Here is a 20,702-nt window from a genome sequence, read left to right as displayed (position 1 = left end):
AGTAACCTCAGATAACTCAGGTAGCTAAGTGATTCTGGGTAAGTCACTTACCTTGTCTGCCTGGGTTACCTCAACTGTAAAGTGGAGATCATAGCAGCACCTACCTGCTAGGGCTGTTGTAAGGATAAAATGAGATATTATTTGTAAAGTGCTTATCACAGTGCTTGGCACATAGCAGACAATATATACTTCTTCCTTTCTTTCTCCCTTCCTTGCTCCCTCCCTTCTTTCTCCTTCCCTTGTTTCCTTCTTTCCTTCTTTCCTTCCTTCCTTTTCTTTCCTTCCTTCCTTCCTCCCTCCCTTCTTCCTTTTCTTCCTCCCTTTTACTCTTCCTTCCTTTGTTCCTCCCTTTCTTCTTTCTTCCTTCTTTCCCTCTCTTCCTTCTTTCCTCTCTCCCTTCCTTTCTTTCTTCATTCTTTTCTCCCTTCCATCCTTCCTTCCTCCCTCCCTTGCTTAAAATCTATGAACCTAACTTGAGTTTTAGGGATTTGGAAAGAAATCTCCACAGTGAAGGCCCTTGTTTCTTCTGTTCTCTCTACTGTCAGTCAGATCATCAGCTCTGATCACCATTCTCCTTAGCGACACATCCAAACATCTTACAGAACAGTGCCATAGAAAATGACAAAGCTGAAAGACAATTGGCTTGCATTCTGGTTCCAGCCCATCACTAACAAGCCATTTGACTTTGGGAAGACGTTTGCTTCCCTGAGCTTCCATTTCCTTCTCTGTCAGACGAGGATGTTCGATGATCTCTAAGGTCCTTTCCTGTTCCAATAGTCTATCTGCTCATGCAACTGGAGAAGGGAAGGCTGAGGTGGCTCTGACTCATCAGGAAGAAGACAGCTTAATGTGGAGAAAAAGGGAAAGCAGTAAGCATTTATAGAACTCCTACTCTGTGCCAGGCACTTTACAAATATTATCTCATTCAATCCTCACGACAACCGTAGCAGCCTGCCAGGCAGGTACTGTTATTATCCCTATTTTTCAGTAGGGAAGACTAAGGCACACAGAGGTTACACGACTTACCCAGGATTATTCAGCTAGTATCTGAGGCTGGTTTTGAATTTAGGTTTTTCTGACTCTAGGCCCGGCACTCTATCCGTTGAGCCACCTAACTGCCTAAAGGAGGTAGTAGGATCATGGATAAAGAAGTGGATACAGAGTTAGGAAGATGGGTCCCCTAGTGTGACCCAGGACAAGATTCTCTCAAGGTCCTCAGTTTCCTCACCTGTAAAATGGGAAAAATACTTCCCAAGGTTGCTGTGAGGGTCAAACAAGATTTTATACACACACATGCACACACACACGTATATTATATATATATATATATATATATATATATATACACACAATACATATATATTACATATAGATGACAATTATATATATATATATACTTATGTTGTATATTATATATAGTGATTTGCACATTTTAAAGCAAATGTTAGCTAATTTTAGCTTTAAATCTTACAATAAGTTACATTATCACAGAGCTCAAAGTACTTCACAGGAAAGGATAGGAAGAACAAGCCGATTTTGGGCTTGCCTATGGGCTCTGGGTAGCCTCCACCAGTGGTAGCCAAGAAGGCACGGATAGGGGTGATTACTTAGAGCATTAGAGGCTTATGTGGAAGCTTCATCCCTACACAATATTATCCCCCTGCCTCTAGGCTCACCTTTTGTCTTTGATCGGGTAATCATAAGCCCCAGGATTTCAAAGCCTACCTTTCATTGCTTACTGTCTGGGTAAAGCCACTTCTCATAACTGGGCCTCAGTTTCTTCATCCATTAAATGGCGGAGATGGACTAGATGCCCACTGCATTTGCTGCCAGCTCTAGAGCTGCTGTAGTATGAACTGCTGATGCTACCAAGTCCTGACTCTTCTAGGTGATTTGGAGATAATGACACACCAAAAAGACTCTGAGTCTAGCTATGAGTTATGGCCAGAATGCACCTCAGAGATGATCTAGCATCTCCCTTCCCCCTCTTTTTGCAAGTGGGTTACTGGAACCCAGAAAAGTACAATGATTTGCCCAGGGTCACACAGGGAGTTAGTGGCATAGGTCAGGACTGCAGCCCAAAGATCTAGACACCAAAACTTTCCTAGAGTCACAAAGCTGCTTTACTATCAGTTCCAAGAAGATTTAACTACTTGTCTGAAAAGCATGGAGGAAGGAAAGACCCTGAGGGAAATCTTCCTTGTTCCAAGACTTACAACCAAGGGAGAATGTTTGGCCTCAGTCAATTAACTAAAAAGGGCGTGCCTTTCTTCTCTGGCAGCAATCTGCCTTGTTCCAGTTGACCAGTTGTAAGGAATATGAAGCAGGGACCCCGCATTTTACATTTACATTGTACTTTCTTGTTTGCCCCCAATGCAGGTCATAGTGACCTCCCCTGGCAGAAAGACAGAAAATCTTCCCAGTTGCTGCCAACACCCATTTCTATCAAGCCATATGGGAGTTTCCACTACTCCTGGGGTTAGGAGATCTCTCTGTAATTTACTGGTTGGGAGGTGGGGTGGGGAGCGGGAGGAAAGGTGGCAGGAAAAATGAGAATCTTGACTAATTTTATAAGCAGTAAAGGGTTAACAACATCATGGGATTATCAGTTTGGAACTGGGAGGAGCCTCATGGGTCAACTAGTCTCATTTTGCATATCAGAAACCCGGGGCTCAGGAAGGTGAAAATGATTCACCTGAGGTAACACAGGTGGGGCATACCATCGCCAGGATTCAAACCTGGGTCCTCTGACTGCCAAGTTCAGGGTTCTCCCCACTGAAGAGAAAGGATAGCTATAGGAATGGGTGGACCCAGAGAGTTCTTTATAAATCATCCTCTCAGCTCTCTTCACAAAGGTTACTTCTCATTCATTCTTCATCCCATGGGGAAAGAGGGAAGGAAAGAAGAGAGGGTAAAAGTCAAATATAATTGTCATCTAGTCACTAGACACCTGGATACCCCTTACCTGGGCAGAGGAGGAGCCAAAGACTATGCCAAGGTATAATAACAATAGGAACGAATGATATAAAGATAATAACTTGTCCAAGAACCATTTCTCTCTAGCCCATTGAAGATCAGAATGAGAAAATTATAATGATACCAGCAATAACAGCAGTGCCTGATCTTTACATAGCACTTTAAGGGGCAGAAAACATCTGAAATATATTATCTCATTCGATCCTCCAACCTTCCTAGGAGATGTGTTCTGTCACTAGGACCATTTTCCAGGTGAGGAATCGAAGGCTCAGAATGACTTTGAGCCTAAAACATAGTGATAGAAATAATAATAATAGCTGGCATTTCTATCACAATTTAAAGTTTACAAAGCCCTCGACTTCCATTATTTGCTCATCTAAGCCTCCCAGACCTCCCTGTCAGGTAGGTATTGCCTCACAGATTTCATCTCTGATTTAGAAACCTCACAGCCCAAGTAGAATCATCAAATGTTAAGGAAACAAAGAAAAAGAAGAAAAAGAAAAGGAAAGAAAGAAAAGAAAGAAAGAAAGAAAGAAAGAAAGAAAGAAAGAAAGAAAGAAAGAAAGAAAGAAAGGAAGGAAGGAAGGAAGGAAGGAAGGAAGGAAGGAAGGAAGAAAGAAAGAAAGAAAAAGAAAGTGAGGGAGAGAGGGAGGGAGGGAGAGAGGTAGGGAGGGAGGAAGAAGGAAAGAAAGGAAAGAGAAAGAAAAAGAAAAGAATTCTGAAGTTATCTTGTCTAATTATCTTGCCTGATTTTTTACAGATGGGGAAACTGAGGCCCAGGAAAGGAAAATGACTTGCCTAGGAACTCATGCAGATAATTAGAGGCAGTTAGTATTACAAGCCAAGTTTCCCAACTCCCAGTTCAGGGCCCTCTCCAGTCTCTCAGAATGCAATCTACCTGAGCCCACAGACGCCCCTTGAGCACAGTCACAGACATCCCTTCCCTCCTGTAAGAAACTGTATCTCCCCAGTTCTGGTAACGCTAAAAGCAGATGATTCCTGAGACAGGTGCATAGCCCCCAGCAAGTCCTCCCCATCTATTTCTTTGCCAAATCTTTGCAGTTGAGAGGGATTTTACAAAGCATCTCACCCTGTCAAGAGGATGCCGGGAGGCCCAGCTCTGCTCCTCTCCTCTCCACTCCTTCCTTCCCTGCGCCCTTGATGATGTCTGATGGCTGGCGCTGTAGGCAGTATTTATAACCCTCTGCGCACGCACCCCTGCCTCTCTCACTCCCGTCTGCAAACCTTAATGAGTCATACACAAAGAATGCCCTGGAAACGTTCAGGGAGCGTTCTGGAAGCTGGCAGCTCGAGTCAAGGCAGGCTGCGGCGGGAGAAGGAGTGGCAGCAGGGGGCACCTGCGCTCTGTGGATGGAGGAAGAAAAGGACTGCGGCTTACCAGGGCGCCAGCCGCTGACCTGCAGCAAGGCAGCGAAGGAGAGGCGTGGGGAGAGCGAGCGTTGTGGCATCACTCGTCTTTGCGCAAGGGCAGAGAAAGGCAAAAGGGACAAGATTTAGGGGAGCGGGGATTAATGCAAAAGTTGGGAAAGTGACCCCCGCACCCAGAGGGAGGTGTCTTTCTTACAGCAGTACATACGTTGTATACCCCCAAAGTCATTCAACCCGGGGAGGGCATTTTCCAAGAGCCTGCCTGCGAGGGGGAGGGTTTTGTTTTTCATTCTAGAGACAATGGGGGAAGCTACTGAAGATTTTTGAGTCAGGGAGTGACGCGGTCAGACCTATGCTTCAGGAATATTAATTTGGTAGCTGTTTAGAGAAAGGTCTGGAAAGAAGAAGGCCTAGAAATAAGGAAATCAATCGGGATGCCTCTCCTCCCTCACCCCAGCACTGGGGCTCACTGAAATGCAGCTGTAGAGAGATCCCAAATCCCCTAACTATATACCACCACTCATGGCCTAATGCCCAATTCCCCAGGCTAAATTGTTCAGTCAAAATGATTCTTCATCAAGAGAACGGCTGTACACAGTAACAGCAATATTGTTCTAATAATAACTTTGAAACGATATTTTGAGTATAGTCAAAATCAGCTGCAAAGAACCTATGAAGGAAGATGCTATCCTCGAGGAGAAAAAAAATAAAAAGTGAACAGCAGAGAAGAAAAGAAAACTTGGAAGCACAAAAAAAGCAGGGTAGCTTTAAAAACAATGTGTAGGGGCAGCTAGGTGATGTGAATACAGCACCCCACTTGGGACCCCGATTGCCTCAAAATAAGAAGTGGTGTAGTATTTATTACATAGTTTTCAAAAACAAAATTTACAATGAGAAATGAAAATTCATGGTGCTATATTGAATCCTCTTTTTATGTTGTGCCATGTACATGGAAATGTTCTCTTTTTTGTATTTAAATTCAAAATGAATCAAAAAAATTTTTAAATGATTCTTCACGTTGGACCTATTACCTATTATCCCATCTCAATGGGAAAAAGTCAGAATGGGGGGGGGGGGTCAGAGTGAGAGAGGCAGCTATGGGGCCATGGAGAGAGCATTGGGTTTGAAGTCAGAGGCATTAAGCAGGAATCCCTGGAGGTGATGAGGAGCCAGTCATATGCCCTCTTTGGGTCTCTGTTCCTTCGGATGTAAAAGAGAGAAAGTGAAACCTACATTATGGAGTTGTGGGGATCAAATGAAATTAATGTATGTTTAAGGCTTTACAAATTATGAAGTCAATGTCAGTTTTTAATTATTCAGTCCAATCTTAGTAGGAATCTGGTAACTATGCTTCATTTCCCAGAAATGCCAAGAAACCCTTCTGAATCCAGGACCTAAACTGAGACCTTTCCATGGGAAAGCGTAGTCCAGAAAGCCATTAGCTGGCACATGTGGTCCAATTCCGGAGAGACAGTCCTGGAGAAATGTTAAAGAAATCTCCCTTAGGAATACTAATGAGCCATTTTGGTCAGAGTCATAGATCTAGAGTTAGAAGGGAGGCCATGCAGTCCAACACCTTTATTTTACAGGATGAAGCAATTTGCCCAGGGTCGCGTAAGGATCAGGACCACTAGGATGAATTACCATGTTTCTTCTCAGTAGGAAAAAATGCCATGATGAAGTTGAAGGCTATGCTTGCCTTGGGTCTTTGAGGAGCTGGTAATGGTAGGGTCATTCCTTGGGGCTTCTTGTCCAGGATAATACAACTAGTAAGCATTAAGAGTGGGATTCAAACCCAGGTGTTCTTGCCTCTAAGACCCATACACTATCTGCCATACTATACCACACTTCACCTCGGGTTCTACAACTTCAGGGACCCTTATTTTTTCATCTCTACCTAGGAAATAATGCCACCTGTTCTGTTCTGCCTTCTGAGGTTGTGAGGTTAAAACAAGATAATAAAAATATTTTTTGAAAATGTAAGTTCATCCTATAAATATTTCCATAAATTTCTTAATAATTGTAATAATTATAAAAAATGGATTGGGTGTCCTTGGGATTTAAACCATCATGAGAGAGCTTCAAACAGAGAGACACTGGGAATGTTGCAGGAAAGTTTCTTTTCAGATGGGTGTTGGATTAGCTGGTAATGGAAGAGTTACTGTAAATCCTGCATATCTTCCCATGAGAAATCTGACTCACCCCCACCGACTAGGGTCCCTCATGTATGCACTGGCCAAGCTAGAAAGAAACAAAGTATGTACTGGCAACATTAAATTTACTGTTGTTGTACTCTGACAATTATTGTCTTGTTCTTTTGGCAAGGGATGATGAGGGCAGGAGAAGGAGAATGTCTCAGTGAAAGCTGATAACAGATATTCTTTACTATTTTTATTATCTGTTGGTTTGTTTGGAAATGATCTAACCAACAATTATGCTGCTTAATTATTATCTCTATGTACATAACATCCACTTCTTTATATTCAGCTGTAATCTTATTCCTGAATTCCAATCCCTTATCTTCAAATGCCTGCTAGACATCTCTGGTGGATGTCCCATTGGCGTCTCCAACCCTGCATGTCTAAGACAAAATTCATCATATGTTCTCTCTGCCCCCCCAAAAAACTTATCCCTCTTCCAAAATTCCATTTGTTGTTCCACCTAGGCAGCTAGGTATCACAATGGATAGAGCCCAAGACCTGGGAGTGAGGAAGACCCGAGTTTGAAACCTGCCTCAGACACTAGTTGAGGGACCCCGGGCAAGTCACTTAATCACTCTGTGCCTCAGTTTCCTCGATCGTAAAATGGGAATAATAATAAAACTGATCACATAATGTTGTGAGGATCAAATAAGTTAATACATGTTAAGTGTTTTACAAACTTTAAAGCACCATGTAAATAATAATAACCGTTATTATTTGTATTGAAAACATCACTCTCCTTCTAGTCACCAGGCAAAATTATTCTTAACTCTTTCCTCTCTCTCCATGCCCATATCCCGTCAGCTGCCAAGTCTTATCCATTCCACCTACATGATATTTCTTCTATTCAACAGTTTCTCTCTATTCATAAACCCACCCCCTTGCGCCCCATCACCACTTCCTGGTCTATCACAGTAGGCTCTTGATTGGTTTCTCTTCTTCCAGTATTTCTCTTCTCTAGTCCATTCTCTGAAGCTGCCAAAGTGACCATTCAAACCTAGGTCTGACCACTTTATTCCTACTCAGAAATCTGCAGTGTATTGCCTAGAGGATAAAATGGAGAGTCCTAAGCCTAGCATTTAAAGACTTCCACCATGTGGCTGTCACTCACCTTCTGAGACTAAGTGAATGGAATAGCTGCTCCCCAAGTGAAACAAGTCACGTCCTCTCTCAGGGCATCTGCACTTGAAATATAACCACTCTCTATATTCCTCTTGGAATTCCTGGTTTTGTTCAAAGCTCAGCTCAGATATCACCCCTGAAACACAGCCAGTTTTTCCTGATTCTTTCACTCCTTAATGCTTTGTCCCTCCTAAAACCACTTTGTATTTACTTTTCTTGATACAGTGGAAAGAACAGGGCCCTAGGAGCCTAAAGACCTTGGTTCATATCTTGCTTCTGTCATTTACTAGCTGCGTGACTCTAGGCAAGTCACTTAACCTCCCTGGGCCTCAGTTTCCTTAAACTGCAAAATAAGAGACTGGAGTAACTGACCTCTGAGATATCTTCCAATTCTAATTCTTTGATCTTGTGTTCTGTGTGTGTTGCACATACTTCCCTAACTCCAGAAGGTTAGTCCCTTGAGGGTAGGGACTGTAATATGGGGAATACTATGCATAATAAGTATCTGCCTTATAGGATTGATGTTTGTCTTTGCATCACTGTGATTTAGCCTAGTTCCTGGCACACACAGTGTTGTCGAGTATTGTAAAGACGATCGACTTTGAAAGATTTCCTAACTCTGATCAACACAATAATCAACCACAATTCCAAAGGACTCATGATGAAAAATACCAGGATGCAGATTGAAGCATATTTATATTTTAGCTTTTCTTTTCTTTTTTAGATATGGCTAAGGCAGGAATTTTTTGCATAATTATACATATTTGTAATAAGTTTTGTTTTTCTTACTGAATAGGTAGAGGAGGAAGAGAAGGGAGAAAAGGAGAATTCAGAAGTGAAAATAAAATAAAATTGAATTTAAAAAGAAATCTTTGTTGACTCAAAGTAAAAACAAGGTTTCTGGCTTTTTCTTTACCATTATTAATAAATAAAAAATCCTACTAATGTGGAAGATTCAAGGTTTAGCTTTCATCACATAAGATACCTGAGGTTGGTTATAATTCTTCATTACAACTGGACTATTATGTAAATAAGTTCAATGGGAAGGTATATGTAGAACCTACATTGGATTATATGCCGTCTCGGGGGGAGGGAGGAGGAGAGGGAGAGAGAGAAAATTTGGACCCCAAATACTTGTGGAACTGAGTGTTGTAAACTAAAAATAAAAAAAAGAAATTTAAAAAAAGAAAAAAGAAAGAAAGATCTACCTGAGGAGTCTGCAAATGCTCCCCAAAGTCAATGACTAATGCTTAATATTGTATTGCATACGTAAAAAGCATATTGGATGTGAGTGATAGCTCAAGTAGGGGACACCTCCCAAGGAAAGGGAAAATAGATTCATTAAATCTTATTTTAGGTGAGAAAACGTATGTGGAAGGAGGGGAGGGGGTTAGAAATGGGACTGGCAACCAGAAGCCCAACTCATCCTCTCAGTACTCTTGAACCCCTCTCCCTTCATAAAAACCTGCTCTATAGAACTGGCCTGATATCAGCCTTGTACACCTTAGTATGAATAAGTTCAAGTTCCATATGACACTTTTCAAAGGTATTTACATTTCAGAGGCAACCTGGTACAATAGAAGGGAACAAGATTCTTTGATGCATAGTGGTTGTATGATCAACTGAAGCTCTCTGAGGATGTTCTCTTCTCTTTACAATAAGGGGATAATGGGGACATGAGGATAATACTATCTATAACACTACCCATAGTATATATCTACCTTATAGAATTGCTGTAGGATCAAATGAGATAAATTATGTGAATCACTTTGCAAAACTGAGAGTTTTACATAAATCCCAATTATTACTGCTATGAGATAAAAAGGTCACAAAAGTGTAGAATTAGAACCAGAAGGGAGCACCATCCAGTCCAACCTCCTCATTTTAAAGATGAAAAAACTGAGTCCCAGAGAATTAAAGGGACTTACCCAAGATCAGAATGTAGTAAGTGGCACAGATTGGGCTTGAACCCTCTGATTCCCTCAGAGGAACATTAAGCATCAGCCTAAGAATTAGTGTAATGGCAGGTAAAGTGGGACTTTTTGTTGTCTTTTGTTTTAGAGTGCTTTTCAGCACTAAGGAAGGCAATCAAGTGCCTTTGAGTCTTGCCTTTGTTTCGATCAAGAGTCTTTGATTGAATCAGGAGTCTTTGATGACCTGCTTCAGCATGGGAAGGCTTAGGTTTGAGTCTCATGGTTGTGACTCCCTCCAACCCTGAAGAAATGTATATGTACTCTGAGATTAGCATTTTGCTTGGGACTCACTCATTGGATGAGTGTCGTTTGATTTGACCAGACGAGACTCAAGGTAGCATTAAGGAGCTCCCCCCTCCCCTCCTGCTTTGAAAAACCCAGATGTTGGCGCTTCTCTCTCTAGTAACTATGTATGTAATGTCTTGTTCAGACAGCTAGAAGCCTGTCTGTTGTGTTGCTTTGTGTTATTTTGCTCTGTTTATATAACTCGTGCTTGTGATTTCTGTTTGTGTTTTCTCTGAAGTTCAAGGTGTTGACTTTTCCCCCTAAACTAAGTGAATGATATATCTATGTTTAATTAAAATAAGATTGTTATTCCTTACATGTTTTCCTTAGAAAAGCAGATCAAAGGACCTGTGCTAGTAGCCCTCCTGTGTGCTGGGGTTATTGGCCTTATACAGCCATAGAAGCAGCAAGTAGTGTTGTTGTTACAATTAGGAGAGATATTTTTGAGTCAGAGGGCTTTTCATGCCTAGAAGCAGCAGGTAGGCACTCATCTATTTCAAATTTCTGGGAGTAATGGGGTTCTTGTGTTTGGGCTCTAGGCCTAAGATCATGTCTCTGGAAGCCACCCAGTTTCTCCATAGGCCTCAGTGAGAAAATATTTTTTTGCTGCAAGCACATGCAGGCCTAACCCTGGGAATTCCTTTGATAAAAGCTATCTCAGGGGCACCTGGCCCAAGGACTCTTCCCCTGATGCCGGATCCCCAAGGACCATGCTCTGACAACCCTTCTATCTTGTCCTCTCCCCATTGTCTGGTGAAACAGAGCTATCTCTGCTGACTCCCTGAATTGTCCCATCCATAGATCACTGGTGCCTTCTTTCAAGGCACCTGGACCCCTTGAATATTCCTCTGAAGTCCCTAGGTTCCCTAATTAGCATCTGTGACATTCTTTTCCCAGTCCCTTTTCCACATAAGCCCTAGCACCTTCCTCATTAATTTACAGGTTCCCTAAGAACCCTTGCCCACTTTATTAAGCATTACACTAAATTTTACCACTTGGCTAAGAGACAGCTTGTGTGTGTGAATTTGTTCAAGGCAACTCCACCTTGTACCCTGACATTTTGGGGTCCCAGCACCCCTAAGCCATGTCAGCACCCCTAAACTGTGTCAAGAGTGCTTATACCAATTGAATATTTCTTCATACAAAGGGGAGAGGAAGGGAAAGCAACTTATTTCTGGAATATCTTTGGCTGGGGATAATGAATTAGGTGCTAGAGAAATGGGAGTTACCTTCTTTACTAACTTCTTGTGACAATGAGGATACTAGTAAAGTTATCAGCCTTAGTTATCAAGCCTTCCAAAATTTAGATGCCTCCTGGAAAGGCATCTGACTGATTTCCAGCCCTAGCATATTTGAGCACCATGAAATAGAAGGAGATGGAAGTAAACAGAACAACCAAGAAATGTTGTTGGTAGAAATGTATACAAAAATCAGGTTTGCTGATGACTGATAACAATTGTCCAGGTTTCTTCACCTAGCTTTTTTTCTTGTTTTTAACTTTCTTTGCAAGCCAATTGAAGATCTTAACAGTGGAGCTAAGCTCAGCACCCTAGCCTTCTATACTTTGGGGTTTTTTGGTTAAGCTAGGTCTCTCACATAAGGTTTGGGGACATGGGATTCAACCAGGAATTTAACAGAAATTATGAAGAACTTTCTAATTCCAAGTCAGAGAGTTGTCTGAGACCAAGGACCTGGAGTCAGCACCAAACAAAGCAAGTCAAAAGACTGCTTAGTCTTAGCCTGGGGGGGGGGGGGCATTTAATCCTTGCCTCTCTCTCCCCTACCTCTCCCACATACCCCAGATAATTAGTTAGTGTTCTGTGGCCGAAAAGCCCATCCCTAAGAGGGTAAGCTGGCACTCTTTTAGAACCTAGCAGAGATTATGAGGCACCATGCAAAGCTAGGACAGCCAACTGGAGCTCTCTTTTTTTCTTTCTAGCTACTGCACTTTAATTAATTATCTGGGATGTGTAGGGTGGAGGAGGGGATGAATTAAACCTACTCTTTTTAAATATAGATACTAGTTGTTGTTTATCCTTTGTTTATGAAGAGGACAAATGACATCACAGGGTGACGTCTTGACTTGCATGTGAATTAGATTTAAATGAGGCAGAATTGCACAGAGTCATCAGTCTTACTCTCTGTTCCAGAGTCATCAAAGTCCAGTGGCAAGACAAATATCGATATGACTGGCAATAGCCCAGGATGTGATGGATGACCTTGGCATCTTTAGTCTCTGACCAAGCTTTAAGCATTCCACAGAGCCTGCTTCAGACACCTGCATGGCTGTTGGAACAAAATGTTTTCATCTGCAGATTCTGATAAGGGCAGTCCTCACATCCTTGTGTAGACACCCCCCCCCAATTCACTGACAGGTTTGAGGCCCATCAGTTACCTTTAACCTGGTTTAACCTGTGTGCAATGATACTTTTACTGGGGTGTGGCCTCTTCTTGGAGCCATGGTTGAGAGTTGGGTGACAAGTGAACCAGAGTACCATGGTGGATGAACAACCCTAAAAAGGGCTTGGCAAGCCCTCACACCAGAGGTACTAGTCTGCCCTGAACACCCATACACCCTTTAGACACTAGTAGCCTGAATCTGGAGTGGTATGCTTTAGAAGTACATAGGTCCACTTGTCAATTTGCTGTTCCCCACCATGAAGAAGAAAGCTCAGGACTTCCTAACCACTCAAGATCCAGATACTACCAAGGATTCACCCCTTTCCCTGCCACTGCCCCCACCCCTGACCAAAGCAGAGCCCCACTTTCAAGAGCACTGATGGGCTGAAGTGAGCCTCTCAGAAAGAAGTGAGCCCATCCAAAAGCCTCTCACAAAGAAACCTAGTGAGACCCTGCAACAATGCTCCCCCGCCCCGAAGGAATGTTTCAATTTATTTTATTCAGTAGCTTCTAAAGATATCTAATAACAAAATTTGATTGTTAATAACAATTATTTTGATACAAATTACTCCCTTTTTATTTATAAATGTTCAGGGTCAGGATCCTCCCTTGTAAACATTCTTTCTAAATTTCCCATTATTTGTAAGTCTCCCAGGGTCTGGCATATGAGCATGGACACAAGATTATGATAGAAAATATGACCTTGGAAGAGAGACACAGAGACCTGGCCTATCTTGTTGAAAAAAATGGGAAAATGGATGAGCATAGGAGAAAGAAAACAATCAGTTCTCAGCTATGTAAAACGTGGGTGGAAAATGTGGTCCCTGAGGAATAGAGACACTTAAGAAACAACTGATTTAAGGAAAAGTTTGGATTAAAAGTTAGGAGTGGAAAGAAAGCCAACAGCATCCCATTGACACCCTCCAGCCCAGACAAAAAAAAAAGTTAGGAGTGGAAAATTGCCAGTGGTTCATCAAAACACTGCACCTAAGGAGACTGAGGAGTCCCTCTCCTGGCTGGTCTCTTATGCAGCATCACTGGAAGAATGAGCTGCTTCATGTTAAATGACTTTGCTTTTTCTTTTTTTTAAGTGACTTTTCCAACTATCTAAGACCAAGAAAAGTTGGCTGGCAGATATGTATACGAAAGGCGGGATCGTAGATGACTGACAACAACTGCCTAAGTATTTCTTTCTCTTTAAACATACCAACTTTAAAAAAACTCCCCATTTTTTTGTGGAAACCTTTCAGTGAAATCACACTTTGCTGCTTCTTTAAACAGTATACTGAAAATGATCTAACTCTTTCTTTTTGAACTTCTCAGGGTCATTTTGGACATCAATCAGTGTAATAATGATAAATTTTTTTAAAGTAGTCTTATAAACATGTTATCTCATTGGTGTGGGTATTTCCTTTGTTCATATTACAACTCCTTCAGATCTTCTCATTCTGTGATTCTTACCCATGTTTTCTTGTATTAGGTAGCTCAAAGAGGACTGTTGCTGTATATATACATATATGTGTACGTATGTATATGTGCATATACACATACATATATATATATATATATATACACACACACACACATATCATAAAGACAAGAATGTGGGACAATAGTAAGCTGATGATCTTGCCTTCTTAGCTCAGCTTTTGTGCTTTCTCAGACTCATTTTCATGATAGTACCACAAGGATTTTGTGGGGCCTGAGGAAAAGTTCAATAACTAAGATCCAGACCTCCCTTTGTAATTCATTACAAGAGAGCCCCCTAAATAATGTCAGGGAGGTACAGGGGTTCAAAGGAACTGAAACGAGTTAAACTGGACTTTTTAACCCTAAGTCAGAGAGAGTCACTATATAGAGATATTAATTCTGTTAGCAGAAGGAAGTGAACCAAAGACAGACTAAATCCTAAGCACTCTACTGTTCCAAAATAAAATGAAAAATAAACCCTAGTTCTTGACGGCAAAGACTCTGGGAGCCAACAATTTCTACTCCTCATGGGAGGAAAGCACCTAGTTTTTCTTTTACATTTCTAGTCTAATGACTGGGTTAAGAGGGCCCTTGAATTTCTAAGCAAGCTGAAGCAGGTTCTGGGAATTAAACTAAAAAGAAGATTAAAGAACAGACTCTCCTTTCAGAGACAAGGCAGCCTCTTAGCTGAGATTTTCTGTCTAGGACAGAAAAAGAGAATGGGGGAGGGGCAGAGACAAGCCCCCAACAGGGGACCGTGAAACACAATGGGTCGAACAGATAAAGGCTCAGCAGAGAGCAACTGACCATGAGGACCAGGTATAGCATGAGCAGCACAATGACAGCCCCAGACCTTGGAGGACTTACAATTTCTGAGATTTTCATTGCCCCTCTGGTACATGTCCTTGCAACATATTTTTTTTCACAAATGTGTCCGCCATATATATGATCTCTTTTTTGAAAAGAGATCCTCTTCTCATTGAGGCTGTATCTACTTGTGAAAGGGTAGGCTCTATGTTTATGGGGTGGGAGGGAGGAGGAGGAGATTTTTTTTGCTACTCTTCTTGCTCCTCTGCTTCATTACAGATCTTTGCCTTCAACCAATTGCATCCTCTGGCTAATATATAGAAGTAAATGCATTGGTGTACCTTTGGAATTCTCCATCATGACCTAAGAACTTCTTTGTCCTGTAAGAGAACCTCAGCCCTTGCACTCACACCTCATCAGTACTCTCTGCCCCTGGGGACCCTCCCACAGTTTGGAGGGCAGAAAGCAGAGAGCTCCTCCCAGAGCTTCCATTTAAGGAGAGCACCCTGGCCAGCCATCTCTTCATTCCCCATGTGACTATATCTTTTGGACTCCATTTGCCCTTCCCCTCCTGCAGGGTAGCTTCCCTTCACCACTCTTTTCAGTTGCCTTTTGTTTTTTGTCTTCCTCAATTCAATTTTAAGCTCCTTGAGGGCAGACACTGTTCTTTTTCAAATATTTGCTTTTCCAGCCTTAGCACAGTGCCTAGCACTTAGCAGGTGCTGAATAAATGTTTATCGATCCACTGGTGGGAGGACTTGTGAGTTATAGTTCTGAGTATGTGTTGATCAACAAAGTCTCTTGGATCTAGAGCAGCTTTTCTGGAGTATCCATGATGATAAGGGAGGTATCTTAGGTGCTACACTTAGAAATCCTCTGTAGAGGATCAGCCCAGTGTGCTGTAGACCATCCTTTCATTCCTTCAGTACAAATATAATGAGAGACAGTGTGGCTAAGTGAATAGAAATCTGGGTTCAAGTTTTACTTCTAACAAACATAGGTTATGTAACCCTGGTCAAGTCACTCATCCTCTGATTTAGGAAACACTCTAAGAATGTAAGTATTCCTTTTTCCCACTCTTTCCATTCTTCTCTTAAGATCATTAAGACATAACAGAATGATTCCCAGCTCTTCCTTCTATTCAGACTCCTATGACCTCTGATGACAATAGAGTTCAGAGTAGACGCATGTATCATCTCCCCATATTAGAATATAAACATTTTATTCTTGTTTAGAAGTTTATCATCATTTTTTGTTTTTTTTTATTTTTTATTTTTTTTATTTAAATTTATTTATTTAACATATTTGGTTTTCAGCATTGCTTTTCACAACAGTTTGAATTACAAAATTTCTCCCCATTTCTACCCTCCCCCCCACTCCAAGATGGCATATATTCTGGTTGCCCTGTTCCCCAGTCAGCCCTCCCCTGTATCACCCCCCTCCCCTCTCATCCCCTTTTCCCTTCCTTTCTTGTAGGGCAAGATAAATTTCTACGCCCCATTGCCTGTATTTTTTTAGTTGCATGCAAAAACTTTTTTTTTGTTTTTGAACATCTGTTTTTAAAACTTTGAGTTCCAAATTCTCTTCCCCTCTTCCCTTCCCACCCACCCTCCCTAAGAAGTCGAGCAATTCAACCTAGGTCACACATGTATCATTATGTATAACCCTTCCACAATACTCATGTTGTGAAAGGCTAACTACATTTTGCTCCTTCCCAACCCATCCCCCTTTATTGAATTTTCTCCCTTGACCCTGTCCCCTTTCCAAAGTGTTTGTTTTGATTACCTCCACCCCCATCTGCCCTCCCCTCCATCATCCCCCCCCTTTATTTTTTTTTATCTTCCTCCCTCTTCTTTCCTGTGGGGTAAGATACCCAGCTGAGTATGTATGGTATTCCCTCCTCAGGCCAAATCTGATGAGAGCAAGGTTCACTCATTCCCCCCTCACCTGCCCTCTCCCCTCCTCCCACAGAACTGCTTCCTCTTGACACCTTTATGGGAGATAATCCACCCCATTCTATCTCTCCCTATCTCCCTCTCTCAGTATGTTGCTCTCTCATCCCATAATTTCATTTTATTTCTTTTAGATATCTTCCCTTTATCTTCAACTCACCCTGTGTCTGCTCTCTCTCTTTTACATATATATATAGATATAAACACATATATACATACATATACACATAGATATATACATACATACACATTCACTTATATATATACATAAACATATATATATATGCATATATTCCCTTCAACTACCCTAATACTGAGGTCTCATGAATCATACACAACATCTTTCTATGTAGGAATGTAAACAAAACAGTTCAACTTTAGTAAGTCCCTTGCAATTTCCGTTTCTTGATTACCTTTTCATGCTTCTCTTGATTCTTGTGTTTGAAAGTCAAATTTTCTATTCAGTTCTGGTCTTTTCACTGAGAAAGCTTGAAAGTCCTCTATTTTATTGAAAATCAATATTTCGCCTTGGAACATGATACTCAGTTTTGCTGAGTAGGTGATTCTAGGTTTTAATCCTAGCTCCATTGACCTCCGGAATATCGCATTCCAAGCCCTTCGGTCTCTTAATGTAGAAGCTACCAGATCTTGGGTTATTCTGATTGGGTTTCCACAATACTCAAATTGTTTCTTTCTGGCTGCTTGCAGTATTTTCTCCTTGATCTGGGAGCTCTGGAATTTGGCGACAATATTCCTAGGAGATTTCTTTTTGGGATCTATTTGAGGAGGCAATCGATAGATTCTTTCAATTTCTATTTTGCCCTGTGGCTCTAGAATATCAGGGCAGTTCTCCTTGATAATTTCTTGAAAAATGATATCTAGGCTCTTTTTTTGATCATGGCTTTCAGGTAGTCCAATAATTTTTAAATTATCTCTCCTGGATCTATTTTCCAGGTCAGTGGTTTTTCCAATGAGATATTTCACATTGTCTTCCATTTTTTCATTCCTTTGGTTCTGTTTTATAATATCCTGATTTCTCATAAAGTCACTAGTCTCCACTTGCTCCAATCTAATTTTTAAAGTGGTATTTTCTTCAGTGGTCTTTTGGACCTCCTTTTCCATTTGGCTAATTCTGCCTTTCAAGGCATTCTTCTCCTCATTGGCTTTTTGGAGCTCTTTTGCCATTTGAGTTAGTCTGTTTTTTAAGGTGTTGTTTTCTTCAGTGTATTTTTCAGTTTTTTTTTTTGGGTCATTGACTTGTTTTTCATGGTTTTCTCACATCCTTCTCATTTCTCTTCCCAATTTTTCCTCTACTTCTCTAACTTGCTTTTCCAAATCCTTTTTGAGTTCTTCTATGGCCTGGGGCCAGTTCATGTTTTTCTTGGAGGCTTTTGTTGTAGGCTCTATGACTTTGTTGTCTTCTTTAGGCTGTATGTTTTGGTCTTCTTTGTCACCAAAGAAAGAATCCAAAGTCTGAGACTTAATCTGGGTGTGCTTTCGCTGCCTGGCCATATTCCCAACCAACTAACTTGACCCTTGAGTTTTTCAGTGGGGTATGACTGCTTGTAGACCAACGAGTTCTATGTTCCACGTTTGGTGGGGAGGTGCCAGCTCTATCTCACCAGCACTGCTCCTTTCCCAAGAACCCCCAACCCAGACTGGGCTTAGATCTTCAGCAGGCTGTGTACTCCTGCTCTGATCCGCCACTTAATTCCTCCCACCAGGTGGGCCTGGGGCCAGAAGCAGCAGCAACTGTAGCTGCCCCACCTCCGCTGCCCCTGGGGCTGAAAGCTGAACGGCGAACTCCTTCCACTCCCGCAGCTTTTCCCACTAACCTTCTCTGCAGTCTTGGTGTTTGTGCGTAGATGGGTCTGGTAACTGCCGCAGCTCACATATTTAGGGCGCTAGGGGCCCCATCCGCCTGACTCCAAGTTTGATTGCTCCACGCCTCTCAGGCTGGGCTCTGCTCCACTCCGTTCCCAGCTCCCAGCTCCCAGCTCCCAGCTCCGTGTGGAATAGACCTCACTCAGAGACCATCCAGGCTGTCCTGGGCTGGAGCCCTGCTTCCCTCTGCTGTTCTGTGGGTTCTGCCATTCTAGAATTGGTTCAGAGCCATTTTTTATAGGTTTTTGGAGGGACTCTGTACGGAGCTCACTCTAGTCCCTGGTTACCAGCCGCCATCTTCTTATCATCATTTTTTATGTTTGTTTTTGTTGGTTTGTTTGTTCTCTTAACTCCTGTGTTTGAACTTCAAAGTTTCTACACAGTTCTGGTCTTTTCATCAGGAATACTTGGAAGTCCTCTATTTCGTTAAAGGGATATTTTCCCTTCTGTAGCATTATAGTCAGTATTGCTAGGTAGATTATTCTTGGCTATATGCTTATATACTAATTAATTCTGAGGTAGATTCTGATTTTTTTGAATTCATGCCCAATTCTGCCTGTGAAGCCAATAAAAAAAGGCTTTTCCTAACTGCATGGTTAATAGACTAGAACTAGTTACAGAATTTCAACACATGATCCACAATTTCTTCAAGGCATTCCTATTCCATATTCTCCCAGAAGCAGCCTGCCTCCCCATGTAGGGAGGTACTATCAGAGATATTCTGCAAATGTACCAGACTCCTGTTACAGATAAAATAAGAGTAAGTGGGGTCTGCGATGGCACTATGGGGTTCTCCTATGAGTAAAGGGCATGCTCTTCTATGCATAGTTATTATGTCTTTGACCTTTCAGCTACTCAAAGACTTTTTTCTTTGTTTATATTCTTGGTATCTCATTGCATTCAAGAGAGTTGTTTTGTTTTTTTTCTCTAACTGGACCCTAAGTTAGTTAAGTGCTGCTCTATGGACCTTTTGGAAATGGGCACCTTTCCTCATACAGTCTCCAGAAATCTGCCATTTGAGAAGCTTAGCCCTAACAGGGGTTACTAAGATAAAGAGTTAAGTTAAGAAATGCAAGGTCAAGAGAGACCAGCCAAGATGGTGGAGTAGGAGGAAACCATACAGCCCAGCTATCCCTCGTAACTACTCCACAAACATCTAGAAAATGCACCAAATTAAGTTACGATAGAGAAATGCAAGGAAAAATCAAAATGTGTCATTTTTCCAGGCCAGGTCTGCATAATAAGAAAGAAGTTTTGGACAGTAGGGATGGAGTTCAGTGAGAAGAGAAACACACATAATCTTCCAGCATAGGGACTGAACTAGGGCCTGGGGCCTGGGGCCATGAACTTGGAAAAAAAGAGGTTCTAGATCCAATGTGGAGGGGCCTGATGCTGGATAGGGAGCAGAGATTGGTGCCAACCAGCAGTTCTGTTACTTATACTCAAGAATTGGGTCATGGGCCCAGTGCAAACTGAGGAGAAAAGTCTGTGCCTAAGAATGGTCATACAGGACAGGCAGTGGTTGTAAGACGGGGAGATGATATAAATGGCCCCTCAGAGTCCTCATTGGAGATCATAGAAGAAGTCAAATAAGACAAGAGGGCCTGGGAGTGATTTTGTTTTGATGATCTTTAAAGAAAGGAGAAATGAGGTAAAATTATACCTTTCAAATCTTGGTTGTTCTCTCAGCCTTGCATTTCTTAACTCTTAATCCCAACAAAAATACCCATTTAAGCAAACATAAATGGAAAATAATTTTTAAAAGAAGCATATGCTCTAAATAAAATCCCCCTCCCAATATTGTTTTCTAAGTGGCACAGTTTGAGGCTGTTAAACTTTTGAAACAAAAAGATTTCTGGAGACAAATTCAGGACACTGAAGGGCTGCCTGAAGGAAGAAGGAGAAGAAGAACATGAAGAACAAGAACAAGAAGAAAGAAGGGGATGAAGAGGAGAAAGAAATGAGAAAATGAACATACTGGGGAGAAGGGAGATGAAGGTTGGGAGAAATTATCTCATATAATCAGGGTGTGCAAGTCAAAGTCCATACACACAAGGACAAAGAGGTGTAAGGTCAGGCAACACTTGAAGCTGGTCAAAGGAAGGAAGAATCCACACATACATATAGTTGGGAACAGAAATACATTTTGTGGAGAGTGCCTGACACCCAGAGCTGCACCAGACCACACCAAAGCTAAGCCAGTGATCCAGGCTGGGCACACAAAACTGGTGGTGGTCTCCAGG

At 41.7% G+C, this 20,702-nt stretch overlaps 1 protein-coding gene across 1 annotated transcript in view; it reads right to left on the bottom strand.

The window, feature by feature from the left end:
* The window catches only part of CLU (clusterin), a 34,005-nt gene extending 29,604 nt beyond the window's left edge, over window positions 1–4,401 (bottom strand). The window contains exon 1 of the mRNA XM_036751740.1: window positions 4,067–4,401. The gene's annotated coding sequence lies outside the window, so the exon portion shown is untranslated. The remainder of the gene's footprint in view (window positions 1–4,066) is intronic.
* Between the last annotated feature and the right edge of the window lie 16,301 nt (window positions 4,402–20,702).

Source organism: Trichosurus vulpecula, chromosome 3, assembly GCF_011100635.1.
Source record: "Trichosurus vulpecula isolate mTriVul1 chromosome 3, mTriVul1.pri, whole genome shotgun sequence".
NCBI classification, from domain to species: domain Eukaryota; kingdom Metazoa; phylum Chordata; class Mammalia; order Diprotodontia; family Phalangeridae; genus Trichosurus; species Trichosurus vulpecula.
The sequence above is the reverse complement of the archived record's forward strand: the minus strand, read 5'-3'. Positions and strand labels throughout refer to the sequence as shown.